Source organism: Schistocerca nitens, chromosome 5 (genome assembly GCF_023898315.1).
Source record: "Schistocerca nitens isolate TAMUIC-IGC-003100 chromosome 5, iqSchNite1.1, whole genome shotgun sequence".
NCBI classification, from domain to species: Eukaryota; Metazoa; Arthropoda; class Insecta; order Orthoptera; family Acrididae; genus Schistocerca; species Schistocerca nitens.
Window position 1 is genome coordinate 538,836,323 of NC_064618.1, and position 20,983 is coordinate 538,857,305.

At 41.5% G+C, this 20,983-nt stretch overlaps 1 pseudogene; it reads left to right on the plus strand.

Annotated features, from left to right (window-relative positions):
* The first annotated feature begins 1,293 nt into the window (after window positions 1-1,293).
* LOC126261216 (5S ribosomal RNA) lies at window positions 1,294-1,411 on the plus strand (annotated as a pseudogene).
* The last annotated feature ends 19,572 nt before the right edge of the window (window positions 1,412-20,983 follow it).

Below are 20,983 nucleotides of genomic sequence, written 5' to 3' on the forward strand. Positions count from 1 at the left end.
AGGGTCCCTGTTTATTGGATCGTCAGATCAATAATTCGATTTCTCAGCTTTTGAAAGGTGGGACAGAGACTCTGTCTTTTATGTACCCCCACAGAAGAAAATGTGAAAGTATGAGGTTTGATGACATGCAGTCTATCTCCTCCAATTCAACGTTGCGGACTGGTATCGTTAAGGTAGCGCCGCACCTCAAGGTGAAGCTGAGGCCGGGCGCCGTCATACATTAAAATGAAATCGTTAGAATCTTCGTGAAGTTGAGGAAACAGCCAATTTTGTAGCATGCCCAAGTACGACATTCCTGTCACAATTTCCTCCTCCATAAATTTTGTCAACAGAAACGGCATAAGTCTCATTTCGTTTCGATGAGTCTGTCTCATGTTCGACAACGACGCTAGAATTTTGTGATTCCCAAATTCTTACATTATGGTGGTTTACTTTACCCGACAGACGAAACATCGATTCGTCCGAAATGATGAGTGATTTGGAAAAAGTGTCCTCTGACATCTTCTGGAGAACTGAAATGCAAAATTCGTAACTGTTGTTATGGGCGTCTGGAAGCAATTGCTGTAGTAATTGCAACTTGTAAGGCTTCATATGCAGACGTAGTTTCAGAACACGCCACACCATTGTTTGAGGAAGTTGAGGTTTCTGGCCTTCCCAGTTCGTGGGTTGCCGAGGGCTCCCTGTGAACTCATCTCGGATACGCTCGACATTTTCATAAGGCTTGCGTGGCCAACCAAGGCTCTTCCCTTTGCATTTCCAAGAATTTTGTATGCTCGTCATAAATCTGCTTGTGCAGAGGTGGCTTCTTGCACTTGAACAGTGTACTGACTTCGCGCAAATTCCACAGCACAAAATAATTTCTATTGTAATGTATTCGCCATGGTACTACAAACAACTGTGCATCTGAGTCAAACTTTTGAACCTTTCTGTATCCAGTGACATACGTAATGTATATCTACCTTTTTATAGTTTGTGTGCAATAAATGGCTGAAATCTGTTCTTTCTTTTTGAATCACACGGCTCTTCACAGCAACGTGTAGGGTAGAGCTGTACCTGGAAACACATGCTGTTCCTGGGTGGTGTTTCACTCTGGTGACGGATTTTAAAATAACGTGGAGGAATGCACACCTGAAACCGCCATGAGCAGTTTTCGGAATTTTCTGCTATTTTTGTTGCTGTAAGACATGATGTTGAGTTCTGCACACTGTCTGTAAATATACGAGCTGATATTGTTCATTCTTTATTTACAAAGTGCTATGCTGAGTAAAATACACTATATCTTGAAGACAAGTTGGCAACGGCCTTGTCGCAGTGGATACACCGGTTCCCGTGAGATCACCGAAGTTAAGCGCTGTCGGGCGTGGTCGGCACTTGGATGGGTGACCATCCCGGCCATCATGCGCTGTTGCCATTTTTCGGGGTGCACTCAGCCTCGTGATACCAATTGAGGAGCTACTCGACCGACTAGTAGCGGCTTCGGTCAAGAATACCATCATAATGGCCGGGAGAGTGAAGTGCTGACCCCACGCCCCTCCTATCCGCATCCTCCCCTGAGGATGACACGGCGGTCGGATGGTCCCGGTAGGCCACTCGTGGCCTGAAGACGGACAACTTGAAGACAAGTTACATAACGTGCGGGCACTTAAGCCATACCCAGTAGATCGTGTTTTATCATGTAGAATGAAAGGGAACGTCTTCTACCATGCGACGCTTGACATTTGCAAATTAATACAGTTTCTTCAATGTCTTAACAACTTTCTCTGTCTTCAAGAGAGAATTAGCGTCACTTGCCTATAGATTCCATTTCAAAATATTTTAAACTTTTAACCAGTTTTTGATAATTCTTCTTCTTCTTAATTTGGTTTCACTTGCCGATTGTTGGTATGTAATACATTAATAATGTAACACATAAACTGTTAAATGCAGTATTAACAAGATCTTCTCGGTTGGAAAAGTTTTAAATTCAGCTTGAATATTTGTCGCTATGTAAATGAGCATGTTGCTCCTCGAAACAATTTTTCACAACAAGGAAAAAATCACGCTTTCTCGGTGTAATTTTTGTAATTTCAGAAAAAAACTGCAGCACACACAAAGTGAATGCTTTCATTTCAAAATGGAGCAAGAAAATTTATTAAACTTATATTAGAGGGTCGGCCACAGCCCATCAAGGGGCATCACTCTCGCCTACAATCTAGTTTTGTCCATATTTGGCAGTTGTGCACACGACTGTACTCAAATCGCAGCGAGTATGAGTATGTATAATGACGGTTCCAGCCACTAAAAAATTCGTGTTTTATAAAAACACATGTTGCATGTTAGACCCTGTGGTCAAACATCGTATGAAAATCGTTTAATACATTATTTTCGTTAGCTCTTCAGGGAGGTGACGCGAAATGTACGTTCAAAAAATATCCAGAAATGACACTGTTAATGCTGTAATGTCTGCAAACGTTCATTTCCCTATTTCGTAATTCCACGCTCTTTTGTAGAATTGAAGTTCTGTTCCATTACAGTCTTAAGTATTTTCTTCCTGGAACTTTTGTTGTGCACACGACTGTACTCAAATCGCAGCGAGTATGAGTATGTATAATGACGGTTCCAGCCACTAAAAAATTCGTGTTTTATAAAAACACATGTTGCATGTTAGACCCTGTGGTCAAACATCGTATGAAAATCGTTTAATACATTATTTTCGTTAGCTCTTCAGGGAGGTGACGCGAAATGTACGTTCAAAAAATATCCAGAAATGACACTGTTAATGCTGTAATGTCTGCAAACGTTCATTTCCCTATTTCGTAATTCCACGCTCTTTTGTAGAATTGAAGTTCTGTTCCATTACAGTCTTAAGTATTTTCTTCCTGGAACTTTTGATGTTGTTGTGGTCTTCAGTCCAAAGGGTGGTCTGATGCAGCGGTCTACGCTAGTCTATGCTGTGCAAGCCTCTTCATCTCTGTGTAACCACTGTAACCTGCATCCCCTTGCATCTTTTTACAGTGTCCAAAATTGTATTTCTGCTGGCAGTATTCTACAGGTCGTAGATGATACAGAAAAGACCTCTTAAAAGCAGCAAAAGCTTATATATCTTTTTAATTATTTTCGACCAGTATCGATTCTAAATCGGAATCATCTCAACAAATAATGTCTAAAGCTCGTTGATGTAAAAAGTATATGCAGAAGTTCACTGTCTCCAGCATTACATTTTTTTACAATATAATTCAGTTTGATGACATCAGCTGAACAAATTAGGGTTGCCAATTGATGCCCATGATGCTTGATACAGTGAATATCTGCGTCCTATCCGTACGTTTGAAGTCAATGAACTGCTCTGTCATGTTAAGTCTATATTGATCAACACTGACAGAAAAAAATCCCAAGAAATAACTAATTCAGAGCAATGAAATTTCGGGGACACATTTGTCTAGGTAACATATTCAAGTGATTAACGTCGCAAAATCACAGCTTGATGTAAGCACGAGACACCCCATTGGAAATGTGAAATGCTGGTATTGCCGACGTAGCGCCAGGATGTTGATTGCAAGTATGCAAACGTGCATGCATTGTGTCGTACAGATGCCGGATGCCAGTTTGTGGGATGGAATTGCATGTCTGTTGCACTTAGTCGGTCAATACAGACACAGTTTATATATATACTTGACTAGAGAAAGATCTGGTGACCGAGCAGACCAAAGAAATATGTAAACACTCTGTAGGGCATTTTTGAATACGACAGCGGTTTGTGGGCGAACGTTATCCTGTTGCAAAAACGAGATGGGACGCTGTTCATGAATGGCAGCACAGCAGGCCGAACGACCAGACTGACTTACTAATTTGCAGTCAGGGTGCGTGGGACCACCGGCAGAGTGATCCTTCTGTCATACGAGACCATAACTCCACCTGTAGGACCAATGATTTAAAAATGGACACAAACATTCTCGACCGCAAAAATATTTATTTTGATGGTAAATGGTTTCGGTCAATTTTTGAATATCCTCAGACTCATACTATGATGGTAGGCGGTGGCGGTGAATGGGGCATGTGTTGTAACTCCACAAACGTCAACAGCAGTTCGTGGATCCACTGCGCCTAGGCCGCAGGTTGGTTGCAGACACTCACCCGGCCTCCCAACCAACACACGGTCGGTACCGAGACAGAACTGGCTTTCATCAGAAAACACAGTAGACCTCCATTCTCCTCTCCAATGAGCTCTCGATTGTTATCACGCAACTCGCAAACTGCGGGTGATTTACGGTTAGTGGAACGTACGCTATAGGGTGTCTGACTCAGAGCTGTCCTTCAGGTAAACGATTTGTACCAGTTCGTTGTGTCACTGCGGTGTCAGCTCCTGCTCGCATAAGAGCTGTAGACGCAGTACGATGCGGCACAGCCATTCGCTGAACACGATGGTCTTCACTACCAAATGGCTCTGAGCACTATGGGACTTAACATCTTAGGTCATCAGTCCCCTAGAACTTAGAACTACTTAAACCTAACTAACCTAAGGACAGCACACAACACCCAGCCATCACGAGGCAGAGAAAATCCCTGACCCCGCCGGGAATCGAACCCGGGAACCCGGGCGTGGGAAGCGAGAACGCTACCGCACGACCACGAGATGCGGGCTCTTCACTACCGGTGGTGTGCTGTGGCAGCCCGGAGCCCGGTCATCTTGCGACAGTACATTCTCGTGACCACCGCTGCCAGCAATCATGTACAGTGGTCTCATTCTTGCCAAATATTTCTGCAATATCGCAGGGGACATCCAGATTGTTGTAGCCCCATTATACTTTCTCATTCAACCTCAGCGAGTTGTTGATAATGGCGTCTTCGTCGTGTTAAAGGCTCAGGACCATTGCAGCGCGAATTAAAGCAAACCTGATTTGCATCCTCACAGTGGCTCCAGTAGCGCCGCTCTTATGTTACAGGTAGGAAATTTGAATAGGCGTAATCTTTTAGATGTAGAAACACACACAACAGCTTTCGTTTATCCCACACAATTCCATCATGGTGTTCGGATTTTCTTCCCTTCAGTGTATTTCTCGAGATGATAGTGACCTAAAACCGAATCTGCTGTAAAATTTCAAAAAAAAATTACTAATAAAACTACTTTTCGTGGTTTATGACTTCTTTTCTTAGGTGTGTACTTTAATTCCTCTACAACCCTCACGGACTACATTTCCCTTCTTTATCAAATAAAGTATTGCTTCATACCTCAAGATTTGTCCTTTGAATCTACCCATTCTTTCAGTTAGGTATCTCATAAGCCTCTTTCCTCTCTGATTGGATTTGGAACTTCTTCGTTAGTTACTCTACTTAACCATTTAATCTGTAGCACTACATTTTAAAACCTCCTATTTTATCGTATCACTATTCTGTGACGTAAATGTTTCATTAGCATTTAAGACTACACTCCAAACAACTTCTTTCACAAAGGACTTCGTAACAATTAAGTTTTTATTAGATTTTAATGTGTCTTTCTTTCTCACGAGAACTGCTCCTGCAATTGCCAGTCTACGTTCCTGTGTGATGTGGACGGAATTATATGCGCTTGTTTGTGTGCATCGACAATCCAATAGTCAAGGATCATGCATTTTCCTGGAATGATTTGAACAAACCAACGAAATCCCACATCAGAATGACGGAATTTGGTACACAACCTTGTATTCTTTATACAGAATGGTTCAGCAGTCCCTACCGCTGAGTTTTGTGCAACCAAAAACACCTCCGTATAAAATATGCTAGATTTTCATATTCTTTCACTTGCTATGCGCAAACTGTTAGTCCTATAGAAAAATGAATAGGACTCTTTTGTAGGAAATTTAATGTACTTAAATTTGGATGCATTTTCATTAGGGGGCATAGTTTTCGAATTATTCAAAAAAATGTACGAAAGTGACCTCAAAAGCGTTTTTTCTTGAATGAATTTAAAACCGTGGTCTCCAGCGATAACGTATCCCAGTACAAAATTTAACTACATAATATTTTCTACAAAAAGTTCCTGCTCATTTTTTTCTGTATGAGTAATATTCTGCATGTAGTGAGCGAGAGAATGTAAAATCCTGCCCGTGGTATCTGAAGACGATGCGGGCCAGATAACCCAGCGGTAGCGGCAGATGTATCCCTCTGTACATGGACAGCATTCGTATTTACTAATTCATTTTAGTGTCTTAGAATCGCATTATCACAAGCTTAGTATAAGTCACTTGTCATCTTACAAACAGTTTCACTCACTTGTAAAATCATATTCCAGAAGACTGTAACATGATTTGGAATTTTCTTTAGGTTATCATGTGTAGTGGGGATGTTGAAACGTCTCTGTTGGATTCCTTTCATGTTTAATTTCTCAAATTTGTTGTCATTTACGGCATAAATTCCTCTTCTAAATTTACTGTGGCGTTTCTGACTATCTGGGAGGAGACTGAGTAGTGGAACGTGTTACTTTTACACGTAAACAAGAACGATCTGTCACACTACTACACTTTAAAGCACAGTTTATATGTAATTCTGATATGTAATTCATGTCACACAGTCTCATACGGAACCTACATCCGCTTTCTTTTATATACTGTGTATGATAAGATACTGTCATCCCCCTTCCCTTCTGTGTGAGAGGATGAATGATCAAATGTGTTTGTAGTTGCATGCTTGAGGGTAGCAGACAAGGCTGTCTGCTAGAGAACAGTAGGACCAACGTCGGAACAGGTAGCTACGGTTCCTAAAAGCAGAGAGGTTTCTATTCTTAGTATGGTCCGGTCCGTCCCTTGTCAGGTTGGTATAGGAAGCTGCCCCTCTGGCCCCTTCCGCTTGTCTTTGTGAGCGACTCTCAGGAGCACGCTGGGTAGTAGGCAGTTGTGGAGTTGCAGTCCAGTGGGGGAGTTGCAGTCTAGCGGTAGGCAGTGGCAGTCTGGCGGTAGCGAGCGTCTGAAATGGTAAGATCTCCGGCTAAGCGCGTGTCTCCTAAGTCCGTAGGACAATGGATTTGTTAAGTTCAGCCTAACTGAGAATTTAATCTCGTTTATTTCGGGTTAGCTCTAAAATATCTAAGGTTATCTTTAATTGCAGCGGAGTGTAATTCTCGTGTCCAGTTCAGATTATTTTCCGGTAGTTGCTTTGTTACTACTTTGTGAGTAAATTGGAACCACGTGTTGATTAGTAACTCTAACTAAGATCAATCTTAAATGCGAATGCTTGTGTGATTATAACGTCTCGTCTTGACAATATTTTGAATATAGCAACTTTTCTTTATGTTCAACCCACGTGGCGTGTACTTTGTGAGACCAGTACCACGTGCTTATATAACTGTTTGACCCGTCAGGTTAACAGTAAGACGTTAGTAACCAGTTCGAGGTTTTTCTTTTGTAAATTGCTTTTCGATCGAATATATTTTATTATCAAAATTACTGTGGAGTTATACGCTTTCTGTAAACCAAGTTGACCACGTGAAGCATGTGGTAATCATCAAAGTGGCCCTCAGCTATTCTTCTTGGGAAGATTTCACAAAGAGTTAATATGAATTTAGTATACCAGTGTGTGGTAATTACATGACGGACAGGATTGTGCTACGAACATTATTTCTTTTACTGAAAATTTGAATCTGTTGGTTGTGGTTAACTTTCTCTTGCATGTGTTTCAATGTTCTTTGTGTGTTGTTTTATGAATGCAGTGTTGTATCCAGTCTCCCAATCTTGGCTCCATATTTTATGTGTTCAGTAAGATTCCAATCTCACATTTTCACAATCGTAAATAAGGCACCAGCTCAGTTATAACTCACGTATAATATGCTGAAATTTCAATGAACAATCTTTAAAATAAATTTGCAAATATAAACTGAATTCTTTCTTTTTATTTAAATTCTCCCTTTTATAAATATATATTACCGGTTGTTGTATGACTGTAAAAGATTATAATCAATGTTAGTCTGATTGGTAATGTGGTAAACATAGACTAATTACCCAGTCGTGAAACAGTTGCTTAGTAATGCAAGATTAACTTCCCCAGACAGCTCACGGCTTGTAACCCGGTTTCATTGGCTAGTAGCACCGATTTCATACCAAATTAAAGATAAAATATTACACATGGCGACCCTGTTCTGTGATTCCGCTAGACTTTGGAATCTCTGATACGTTAGATTGCGAGCGTGTATAATCTTAATTTTTTTCCCTACAGCGCTCAAACAACTTTTGCGTTGTTTCCGAGCAGACGTTCAAAAGATTCACGGCGTTGTTGAGCGGCGTTGTGTTGTTTGTCTTGTTGTTTTGTTTTCTATATTTGTGTGTTCTATATATGTGTGTTTTTTTTCCTCTCGCTTGTAAATTCCACTGTTTCGATCAAACATAAAAATTTGTTTCGCGTGTAAAAAAAAAAAGTGCGTACTAGGTTGAGTATCTTTCGTGTGACTGTCGTAATTTTGGGGGGACACATTTATTGTGATTAGTGTGTTGCGTACTGGGTATAAATTGCACTAATGCTGACACGTAACCAAGCTAAAAGTAAGCGTTCCGACAACTTAAGCAACATGGACCAAGGGGATAATTTGATTTCAAATGTTAATGCGTCGGAAAGTTCCGAAAATACAATGGGAAATACTTCAGACGAAATGCAAAACAGCACGAATGGGCTCACATCAGAGCCAGAAATTAATTTGCCTCCAACTAACCAAATTGATTTGGCAGAACTCATGAAAGCCTTACTGCAACAAAATGAACAAATGACGGAGAAATTAGAAAAATCGTTCCGAGAACAAAAAGAAGCATCAAAAAAATCTGAGAAATCGATCCGCGAGCTAGGCGAACAAATGACGCAAAAATCTGAGAAATCGATCCGAGAGCTAGGCGAACAAATAGACGAAAAACTAATCCAGCAGACAAATAAAGTCGACAAGTCGATGCAGAGAGTGTCCGATGATATCTCACAAAGAATAAACAATCTGGCAAGTGAAATAAAAAGCGATATTATGAAAGAATTAGGCCGTACATTTGAACAAATCGATGACCGTCTGCAAGCCCTAGAACAGAGCAAGTGGAGTGGCGAGGCCGAATCTAAAGAAAGCGAAGAACGGCTACTTAGGAATTTCCAAGAGCTAAGAGAAGAATGCCAAAGGGAACACCAGCAGATACTCTCGAGGGTCCAGGAGGCTGAAACGCATTGTCCCACGTTCGTTAGCAACACAATAGCGGACAACAGTTTAGCGATCCACGCGTTGGAACAGCAGGTTGAACAATTGAAGCAGACTGGGGCGGAGGACAAGAGACAAATAGATGAGAAGATTGCGGCATTAGCGGACATTGTAGGCACGATGAAGCTGATGGAAAGCGAGAACAATACTACACCGGTAGCGGCCGCAGAGACCAAAGAAGTGCGTTCGCTTCTTAAATTTCAGAAGGGACAGTTTGAAGTGAACAGACAGCACAAAGCTGTAACAGGCGATTTACAAGAACGCGTGGCGCATCTGGAAAACCGCATGGCGTGTGATTCGGAACTCGCCAATAGCAATAAAAATAGCCGTACGAACAGTGCAGAGAGGGACTCCGGCCACGAGGGAGATTTTGACGACAGGGAAGAATGTAATTTAAGGGGCAGACATGAGACGAATAAAAACATACAAGGGCCTCGCCGGAAGGAAATGCGGGGATTTGATTTCAAACATTTCCTTACGGTAAGAAAGTTTGAGATATTCCGAAATTCTCAAAAAGGCATACATCCACGAGCATGGCTCGAGCAATTTGAGTTCTGTCTTCCTCCTGACTGGGCAAGTTCACATAAGATAGAATATATGTGTGGCTATCTGGAAGGCGAACCGGCGAGTCGCATGAGGTCGGCAGCGCGTCACTGCAACTCCACTTGGGAGTTTCGACAAGCCTTTCTCTCCGCATATTGGTCGGAAGCGGCACAAGATAGGGTCAAACATGGCATAATTATGCTGCCAAATTTGAACCAGTCTGGTTTCGGCAGCCCTGCACGCCTATTCGACCACATGCTGCAGGCAAATCAATTTTTATACGACCCATACGGGCCTGCGGAACTAATTAGGATATGCATCACCAAATTGCCGATGCACTTGCGCCACGTCATTCTTGCGGGACGATGCAAAGAGGACGTGGAAACCTTTAAAACACTTCTCCAAGAGTTGGAATACAATACAGCAGAATGCCCGCCTAATCAGGCACAAAGTTATTACAGGGCACAGCAGCGCGATCGCAGTCGTGGCCGTATTACTAATCAACGGCGTGACTGGTCGTCGCGACGCGAACGAAACAATAATCGGGACCGGCCGTATAGAAACTGGGGTAACAGTCGCGAACACAGGTGGAACAACAGAAATGATAGAGGATGGGGACAAGATCGTGAACGCAACAGGTACGGCAACCAGCATCGTTACTACGATGAACACGGTGGGAGTAGGATTGTAGGCGGAGCCCCACATGATGTTGAAATTCGGCCGGCCAACCCTAGACATAATCCAGCAAATGGGAATGAACGAAACCGGCAATGACAAATGATCAGTCCAGAAGGCGCCAAATCGGAACAAATGAGCGACATGGCAAATGAGTACACAGGGTTTATAGAGAGGAGAATGAATTGATTAGTTTAAATTTGTGGCGTATGCATTTTGAATATTATGTTGGTAAATATAATGATAAAGATGTTTCTATGTGATGTTTTTAGTTTTTTTTCTTGTGCAATTAGGATTTAGGTTGGTTCTAATGTGAACATAAAAGGTTTCCTTGTGAACGAGTGAAATGCTGTTTTTTTTTTTTTGTGTAAATTGAATGGAGTCGCTCCTGAGAGAAGCAAGATCGTTGCTGAATTAATGCAGAAACTCAGGGGAATATCCGATCTGTGGGTATTATGGGTCTGGCAAACCCAGGTCCCCAGCTGTTAGTAGCCTTGTTTCCGATTTTCTGCTTTCAGTGCTACTATCTATCTATTACTATTCTATATCTGTCGGTATAAATGAGGATCTCTTACTATAGTATGCGTGCTGTATGAATATTTTAAGATAGGAGAACTCTGAGAAAGGAATGAGTAAGTTTGGAATCTTGAAAACAGGATGCGATAATACGATTGTTTAACCATTGGCTTCCCAATATGCGATGATATGTTAACATTGATGATATATGTCTTTTTTGTTCTTTATAGCTGAGTACGTAAAGTGCTGTCTGTGGATTCCGTAAGTATATTGATTCCCTTTAAGGTGAAAGAAGAATTGTGGTTTGTGTAATTTACGTGGCTCTGAAATATTATTGTGGTAGTCAAATACGAGCAGTTTTTCAGCAAATGGAGAATGGAACAGAAATATGGATCCTTTTTGTAGTCTTGATTGATGTTGAGCCAAAGCCTGGAAAATTATTCTGCGTTAATACTTGTCCTGGAAAAGCGACGTTTATGTGTTTTGCTGATGCTGTGAGCATTACAGCTTACTGTTTTCGCTGGTGCGGGATGCACTGCAGCTTATATGATTGGTACTGAGGAAATTTCCCTCTTGAAGGTAGAGGATGATTAAATAATTTTGATTATGGGAACGAAGGAAAGCTTGGTTTAAGGTAATAAGGATGAAGCAAAACATTTGTCATTTAAACTACAGGAGGATTCGAATCTTTTGTGTCTGTTGTAAGTTTAATATGTTAAGATGATACTGTTTTACAGAATAGAGGTGACCACAATTTTCCCATTCTTGAGAAATGAATCCAGAATAACCACCACAGGCGAAATAACTGATTTGGAAGCGAAAGGTAACTTAAAGAAGGAACGAAATCGCAGCAAAATGGGTAAGAAAATGTAGTATAACCTGTATAGTGCAGACATCTTTACCTTCTCAGAGCCATCTGTGTGATTAATTCTAGTGATAACGTAATTTTAGATGAAATTTTCTTACTGTTTTATGTGTGAATATATGAATATGATAAATGTATAATTGCGAGTCTCTTTTCAGGTGTGTGAACTGGTATAAATGTTTTTGCGTGTAAATAACCATTGTTCGTTTTACTGTGTATGTTTAAGGAAAGTTCTCCATTTATCATGTGACAAGACGTATGCCGCAAGCGTCAAGAAGAGGGCGAATTAGAACATTGCTGTAGTGGTGTAAACACTTTGTTGAAGTAGCATTGAAGTGGCTTGTGGGATTAATTAGTAGTGGATAGAAGTAGAATTTTGAGTAATGCATGTTTATGGGTAGTTAGTTTGTAGAATAGACAACAGGTGTGCATGTATGTGTGTAAATAACATGTGAACCCCATGCTCTCCTAACCTATACTTGCGCAAGGCATAACCCTATTCATTTTAGTGAATTAATAAATAGCATTTGATTTATTAAAACACAAGTGAACCACATTAGTGATGTGGATTTAAATGTGATATTGTCAGTCCATTTAAATTTTTATTTTACACTGTCAAGTCATTTCACTTTTATTTTTACATTGTCAAGTCATTTAAATTTTATTTAATATTGTCGATTCATCTATGTTTATTAAGTCGCACTTCTGTCTTAAAAATTGTGAAAGACAATACTAAGTGATATTATGTATGACATTGTGTAATCACATAAGGATGATGAAAAATTTCTGTGAATGCAGTTGAGAACGTGAACGCGAACCGGCAAAACTCTTAAGAGACAGCGGGAGCAGCCGGACTAGTGGTAAACTGGCGGGTTTCCCAGCAGGACACGCTGTCAGCCAGGCCACTTCGGGAGCGCGGCCGACAACAAAAGAAAGGACGCCGCAAACACTTTCCCTTGTACCTGCTGCTAATGGGCGGCCGCCCCGCGCGACCCCCCTGAAGGGAATGACCTGAGATGGGCGAGCGGTCCACCGCGCGGAAATCCATCTCCTGGCAACGCACCACACGCACGCGACCGTGACGAGACGGCCGCGGTGAAACAAAACAAGGGGTGTGGAGTCTTTTGACAGGTGCTGTCCAAAGAAACTTGCAGACGTCAACGACGCCTATCGACATTTCCTGACGGATGCCTACTGTCAAGCGACAGTAAATCATGGTTCGATGTTCTCTGGTCGCTAAGGGTGACACAAAAGAAGAGCCATTGAAGTGTCATCCTTGCCCAGGAATATCAACCTGGCGTGTCAATCGAGGATACCGCACGAATTTGACAACACAAACATGGAACCAAATCGAGATGTACGTGACACAGACCACCAAGAGAAACTTCATGAGAGGGCAGAGACGGCGGGATTGCACGCAACAGATGGACAAAAATCCCTATTGACAGCTGCAGCGACGAACCCCCTCCCCCTCCCCTTATATTGTGCCACGGAACAGTGGAACTAGTGAGTGTATCAGTGAACAGTGATTATACGGTTCTTAGTTCAATGCATATACGTGTGTTTCTGTCACAGAAACTTTGACTCGTGTGTTTTGCAGGGACTCGATTTATTGGTCTTTATTAAACTCTGACTCTTGTATTTTCCAGGTGTTCTATATATTTTTAAACTTTGACTCTTGTATTTTGCAGGTGTTTTATTTATTGGTGTTTTGTTTTAGATGTTGACTATTGTACTGTTTTAGTGATCAATGTTTGTTCTTGTGTTAGGTATTAGATTTGTGATATTTTGTTTCGTAAATTCATTGCTGTGGCACTGCTTCCTTTATTAGTCAGATTGCTATTCATTCTCATTGGACTGTGATCGTTTAGCCCTTGCAATGGGCCATATTTATTGTGAGGAACCCCTTAAGGGTAACAATCACATAATTATTGTAGTTTCAGTATAATGACACAGTGCTCATTGTTTGCTAACTAACTGAAATATTGTAGAGTGATTAAATTAGTGCCACATAGTTAGGTTAATTCTACAGATTATTAGTTTTATAAGATATAGAATTTTTTTGCGATAACCGCTTTGTAAAACATGTTTTTTTCTCTTATATTTTTTTTTTGCTTTTGCGGATTGTGCATTCTAATGTTCTGCTTTATGATACTAATGTTATTTGATGTTCTTTTTTAATTGCTGTGGCACCTTTGCTATTTTCATAAATTTTGCTTGTTAATAAACAGTCATAAATTTGCCTGTGATCAGTTGGCTCTTGCAATGAGCAAATACTGGTGAACTCCATAAGGGTAACAACCAGAAATTGTTTTCATATTAATGACACAGGAACCATTGTTTTTACTTGCTGACCGATTTAGGTCTACACGATCTTTTAAATAGGTGTCACAGATTGTGTGTTTTTTTTCTCTCTTTGAAATTGGTAGATTGTAAAGATGTTTGAAATTATTGTGTTTTAGCAAGTAGCTGGTGACCTTTTGACTTTTCTTTACACTTTTGGTTTAAGTAGGGTGTGAGAAGCCTGCTTGGGAATGTCCTAGCATGGCCAGAAAATTCCCTGCACAGTCTTTTCCCGGAGCGTTGGGGTTATGAAAGGTCTCTGTTGGATTCCTTTCATGTTTAATTTCTCAAATTTGTTGTCATTTACGGCATAAATTCCTCTTCTAAATTTACTGTGGCGTTTCTGACTATCTGGGAGGAGACTGAGTAGTGGAACGTGTTACTTTTACACGTAAACAAGAACGATCTGTCACACTACTACACTTTAAAGCACAGTTTATATGTAATTCTGATATGTAATTCATGTCACACAGTCTCATACGGAACCTACATCCGCTTTCTTTTATATACTGTGTATGATAAGATACTGTCATCCCCCTTCCCTTCTGTGTGAGAGGATGAATGATCAAATGTGTTTGTAGTTGCATGCTTGAGGGTAGCAGACAAGGCTGTCTGCTAGAGAACAGTAGGACCAACGTCGGAACAGGTAGCTACGGTTCCTAAAAGCAGAGAGGTTTCTATTCTTAGTATGGTCCGGTCCGTCCCTTGTCAGGTTGGTATAGGAAGCTGCCCCTCTGGCCCCTTCCGCTTGTCTTTGTGAGCGACTCTCAGGAGCACGCTGGGTAGTAGGCAGTTGTGGAGTTGCAGTCCAGTGGGGGAGTTGCAGTCTAGCGGTAGGCAGTGGCAGTCTGGCGGTAGCGAGCGTCTGAAATGGTAAGATCTCCGGCTAAGCGCGTGTCTCCTAAGTCCGTAGGACAATGGATTTGTTAAGTTCAGCCTAACTGAGAATTTAATCTCGTTTATTTCGGGTTAGCTCTAAAATATCTAAGGTTATCTTTAATTGCAGCGGAGTGTAATTCTCGTGTCCAGTTCAGATTATTTTCCGGTAGTTGCTTTGTTACTACTTTGTGAGTAAAGTGGAACCACGTGTTGATTAGTAACTCTAACTAAGATCAATCTTAAATGCGAATGCTTGTGTGATTATAACGTCTCGTCTTGACAATATTTTGAATATAGCAACTTTTCTTTATGTTCAACCCACGTGGCGTGTACTTTGTGAGACCAGTACCACGTGCTTATATAACTGTTTGACCCGTCAGGTTAACAGTAAGACGTTAGTAACCAGTTCGAGGTTTTTCTTTTGTAAATTGCTTTTCGATCGAATATATTTTATTATCAAAATTACTGTGGAGTTATACGCTTTCTGTAAACCAAGTTGACCACGTGAAGCATGTGGTAATCATCAAAGTAGCCCTCAGCTATTCTTCTTGGGAAGATTTCACAAAGAGTTAATATGAATTTAGTATACCAGTGTGTGGTAATTACATGACGGACAGGATTGTGCTACGAACATTATTTCTTTTACTGAAAATTTGAATCTGTTGGTTGTGGTTAACTTTCTCTTGCATGTGTTTCAATGTTCTTTGTGTGTTGTTTTATGAATGCAGTGTTGTATCCAGTCTCCCAATCTTGGCTCCATATTTTATGTGTTCAGTAAGATTCCAATCTCACATTTTCACAATCGTAAATAAGGCACCAGCTCAGTTATAACTCACGTATAATATGCTGAAATTTTAATGAACAATCTTTAAAATAAATTTGCAAATATAAACTGAATTCTTTCTTTTTATTTAAATTCTCCCTTTTATAAATATATATTACCGGTTGTTGTATGACTGTAAAAGATTATAATCAATGTTAGTCTGATTGGTAATGTGGTAAACCTAGACTAGATACCCAGTCGTGAAACAGTTGCTTAGTAATGCAAGATTAAACTTCCCCAGACAGCTCACGGCTTGTATCCCGCTTTTATTCTACTATTAGCATCCGATTTCAGCATAGCAAATTCATGTAGAAATATTACAATGTTAAACCATTTCATCTCACACTTTGCATTTATCTCGTACGAGTAACCGTAACATATGTTGCCGTTTCCAAACATTATATTATATTTTTCGCAGGTTTGATCTTCGGGAATCTGTTATCTGGCACACCTTACTTTGTTGACGAGTTCCACCAGGTGTGCCAAATCTCTCCATGTGGATATTTTACATTTGCCATTCACTTTCTGTGCTGTTGGTTCAGGGGTAACGGAGCACAAATAAGCATCACTTGGAATTACCTTCTACAAGAAGTTTACAGCACCGCAGGTAAGACGATGTGATGCGGTACGACGAGACGTGCGGTGGCAGGGACGGCGTCATCGGAACTTACTTCGTCCGGCACGCTAGCTCGCTGATTTGCATACAAAGATATTTGTCTTGCACAAGGATCAACTTATTACACTTGAGGTAGTACACACGGTCCAGTCATATTAATGTGACCACAGGCTACGTTCGACGTCCCACTGGTCGCTGGTGTGATGACAGACGAAGCTTTCTTAGTGATGGCTCGACAGGGAATGACACGCTCTGCTAGCCGCGCCGCCGAAGCCGGCTATGAGCGCCCAAGATACTAGAAGGTACAGTTCTACGGCAGCCCGCAAGGACGCGACAGAGTCGTTCTGTGGTTGTTCTAAGCGGCTCGGTGACATAGCGGAATCGAATTGTAAGTGTACGAGGGGGTTGGGATCTTTTCTGAACATCACGTTGCAAGGCATCCCAGATATGTTCAATGATGTTCATGTATGGGGAGTCTGGTTGCCATAAAAAGTGTTTAAACTTACAAGGGAACCTCCCCATTGCACCCCCCTCAGATTTAGTTATAAGCTGGCACAGTGGATAGGCCTTGAAAAACTGAACACAGATCGATCGAGAAAACACGAAGAAGTTGTGTGGAACCATGAAATAATAAGCAAAATATACAACCTGAGTAGTCCATGTGCAAGATATGGAACATCAAGGATGATATGAGTCCATGAGTGCCGGGGTCTCGTGGTTAGCGTGAGCAGCTGCAGAATGAAAGATCCTTGGTTCAAGTCTTTCCTTGAGTGAAAATTTTACTTTCTTTATTTTCTCGAAGTTATGATCGGTCCGTTCGTTCATTGACGTCTCTGTTCACTGTAATAAGTTTAGTGTCTGTGTTTTGCAACCGCACCGCAAAGCCGTGCGATTAGTAGACGAAAGGACGTGCCTCTCCAATGGGAACCGAAAACATTTGATCGCAAGGTCATAGGTCAACCGATTCCTCCACAGGAAAACACGTCTGATATATTCTATACGACACTGGTGACGGCATGTGCGTCACATGACAGGAATATGTTGTCGACCCACCTAACCTTTACACTTGGCGAATGGGTAAAAAGATTCTTCTACCTTGCCCGATTTGGGTTTTCTTGTGGATGTGATAATCACTCCCAAAAAAGTGATGAAAACATAAGAGTTTGTCCCATAAACTGAAAATAAAAAATTAAACTTTTCAGTCGGGAGAAGACTTGAACAAGGACCTCTCGTTCTGCAGTTGCTCATGCTCACCACAGTACCACGACGTTCCTGAGCTCACAGTGTCCTTGAAGTTGTCTATCTTTCGTATCAACTACTCAGTTTGTATATTTTGCTTATTTTTTCATAGTTCCACACAACTTCTTCCTGTTTTCTCGATTGATCTGTGTTCAGTTTTTCAAGGCCTATCCACTGTGTCAACGTATAACTAAATCTGAGGGGGGTGCGATGGGGAGGTTCCCTTGTTAGAAGAGCGTCCCTGGAACCACTCTGTACCAATTCTGGACGTGTGGGGTGTCTCGTTATCCTGCGGGAACAGCGCAAGTCCTTCGGAATGCACACTGGGTCTATCGATTCATGAGGTTGTCTCCATACACGTACACGTCTATTCGCTCGATGCAATTTGAAACGAGACTCATCCTATCATGCAACATATATCCAGTCATCAACGGTCCTAAGTCAGTGTTGAAGGGCCCACGTCAGGCGTAAACCTTTGTGTCATGCAACCATCAAGGATACATGAGTGGGTCTTCGGCTCCGAAAGTCCATATCGATGATGTTTCGTTGAATGGTTCGCACGCTGACACTTGCTGATGGATCAGCATTGAATTCTGCACCAGTTTGCACAAGGGTTGCACTCCCGTCAAGTTGATCGATTCTCTTCAGTCGTCGTGGGTCCGGTTCTTGCAGGATCTTTTCCCGGCCGCAGCGATGTCGGAGATTTGATGTTTTACCGGATTCCTGATATTCACGGTATACTCGTGAAATGGTCGTACGGGAAAACTCCCACTTCATCGCTACCTCGGGGATGCTGTGTCCCATCGCTAGTGCCCCGACTATAACACCACGTTTAAACCCAATTAAATCTTGATAACCTGCCGTTGTAGCAGCAGTAAACGATCTAACAACTGCACCAGACACTTGTCGTCTTACGTAGGCGTTCCCGACCCCAGCGCCGTATTCTGCCTGTTTACGTATCTCTGTATCAGAATATGCACGCCCATACCAGTTTCTCTATCGTTTCAGTGTATAAACTGCGTGTTATGCGACAGTCCACTTCAAATGCCTTCTTTCGCAGTGTAGTTGATCTGGAAGGAAAGGACTTTACAAAAAATTGTACACATCTGAATAAAGGGACAAGCCATTGGTCAGCCTGAAGATTAGTGTTTCTGAACAGTATTTATGACTAAATGTAGGAAGCACTCTGCAAAATATTGATGACTTTAATGCCGAGTACATTGTAGGACAGATGAATCAATAAATAAATCCAGGCTTAAAATAGTTAAAAATAAAACAAAGACACCAGCAAACACTAAGAATCTTCCCTGTAGTGACATATCCAGCTTTATCTTTCTTTTGGCGAGGTTGCCTGTCACCTCGAATGGTGTAATAGATACTGAAACATGAATCGACAAAGGAGGTAATCCATTTAGTCTTCACCGAAACGATAAAACACAATTATCAGTTTGATTTAAATGATACAGCTGGAGGCAACAGACTTCAAAACTTGCCTCTTCTGCTGAATTTCGGAGTAATATCTGGATTCCCTTTAAAGTGGAGAACGACGTCTCTGCTGTGGTTGTAGGTACAGAAAGTGTGACCAACAGCCTGACAAAGTTGTTGATAATTGGGTATGTGTCTTTGTTGTGTTAGTGCAGTTCTTCCACGACAGATGAAGATCTGGAATCTTTTTTCACAGATTTCCTTCTCCATACATCTAATTCAGCAGTAAGACATTCAACTTCACATTCCATATCTTCACTGTAAAATTCGTTTAAGGCCTTGAACTCGTCCCGTTCTACTCTGTTAAAGCGTACTTCACTGGTTGAAACTGGGAACAGACAATAAAATCGATACAGCATTTTCTTATGTTCCTTAAACTTTAATTTAGTTATCAAAAAAATCTAAAAGTGGAATAAAATCCGCCATTCGGTAGTACTTTTCAGTACCACGCATTAAGTAGTTTCGTGTGTTCTTTTGGATCTTCACCACCAAGGGAACTCAGACTAAGATGTGTAGCTGTTGACAAACGTAAGCTGTTCTCTCAAAAACAATCCTGAAAGCTTTAGTTGCACCAAAGGTCACAATTTTCAGTTCTTCTCTAGTGTATCTACCTAGTTCTATGGCTTTTCTCAGAGTGATCTTTTTCTCCCAACAGGTTTGTCTTTTGACGCATTTGAAATGCACGTAGAAATAAACTGTGTTTTATTTAAATGGTATGCCCAAATCGTAATATTGAATGGATGATACGGAAGACTGGTCTGATGCAGCTATCCATGGTAGAATGAACTGCACGAGTCTCTTCATCTCTGCATAACTACTGCAACCTTCATACAGTTACCGTGCTTACTATGTTCAAGCCTTTGTTTGCCCCTGCTGTTTTCCTCTCTGCGTTAACAAACTGGTATTGCTTGATGCCTCACAGTGTCTCCTATCAACGGATCCCTTCTTTTTGTCAAATTGCGCAACAAATTTCTTTTCTTTTCTCCCCGATTCCGAAAAGTACTTCTTTCGTTAGTTATTCGACCCATCGATCTAAACTTCGGAATTATTCTTTAGAACTACATTTCCAAAGCTTCTACTCCCATCTTGTCTGAACTGTTTGTCGACCATGCTGCCATAATAGTCTGTAAATTTGGGCTCAACTCGATAACCGTGCTGACAAAAACGGAGAGTGATGTTGACAACGCTGCCCGTAGCCTGGCTGCCAGCTCCCCCACCGTACCATGAACATTTTGTTGCCTAATGTTCAGTTCATACTCGAGCTGATCCCGTTTTAAGTACGAAGTACCGGGACACTGACGTCGATCCATGGTGCAGCTGTGGACAAAAGAGAATAATTATGTGGTATCGATAGCTATGATGCCACGGCGTAGGTAGCAAGTTCGTAGGTTGGCACTACACCGACGACAGCGCCCTCTAGCCGGCGCTGTGCAGCTCTACAAGCGCCGCTGAAGATTCAGCCCATTTGATGCCGAGCAGATGACCCAGCAACATTGTTTCTATTTCATAGTGGGCGAGCCACTACTTGTAACTTCGTAACTTGATGTACAGCTTCGCACTTACATGCTCATCTCAGCTAAAGTTAATACATAGTAAAACCACTTCCAATTGCAGTACCAAGTGTTCTACCTCACCTGCTCCTCCTAGCTTCCTACATTCGGCCTACCATTCAAGTTTCAGGAGCAGACGCACGCGCCACCTATGCAGCCGGGATACAAAAAATTAGGCAGTGTCCCAAAAGAATAAAGTACAAAATTTAAGCTGAAGCAGGTTACGTGAAATGAAAATCATGACAACCCTCCGCTAACAGGTGGAAAATAACTCTCC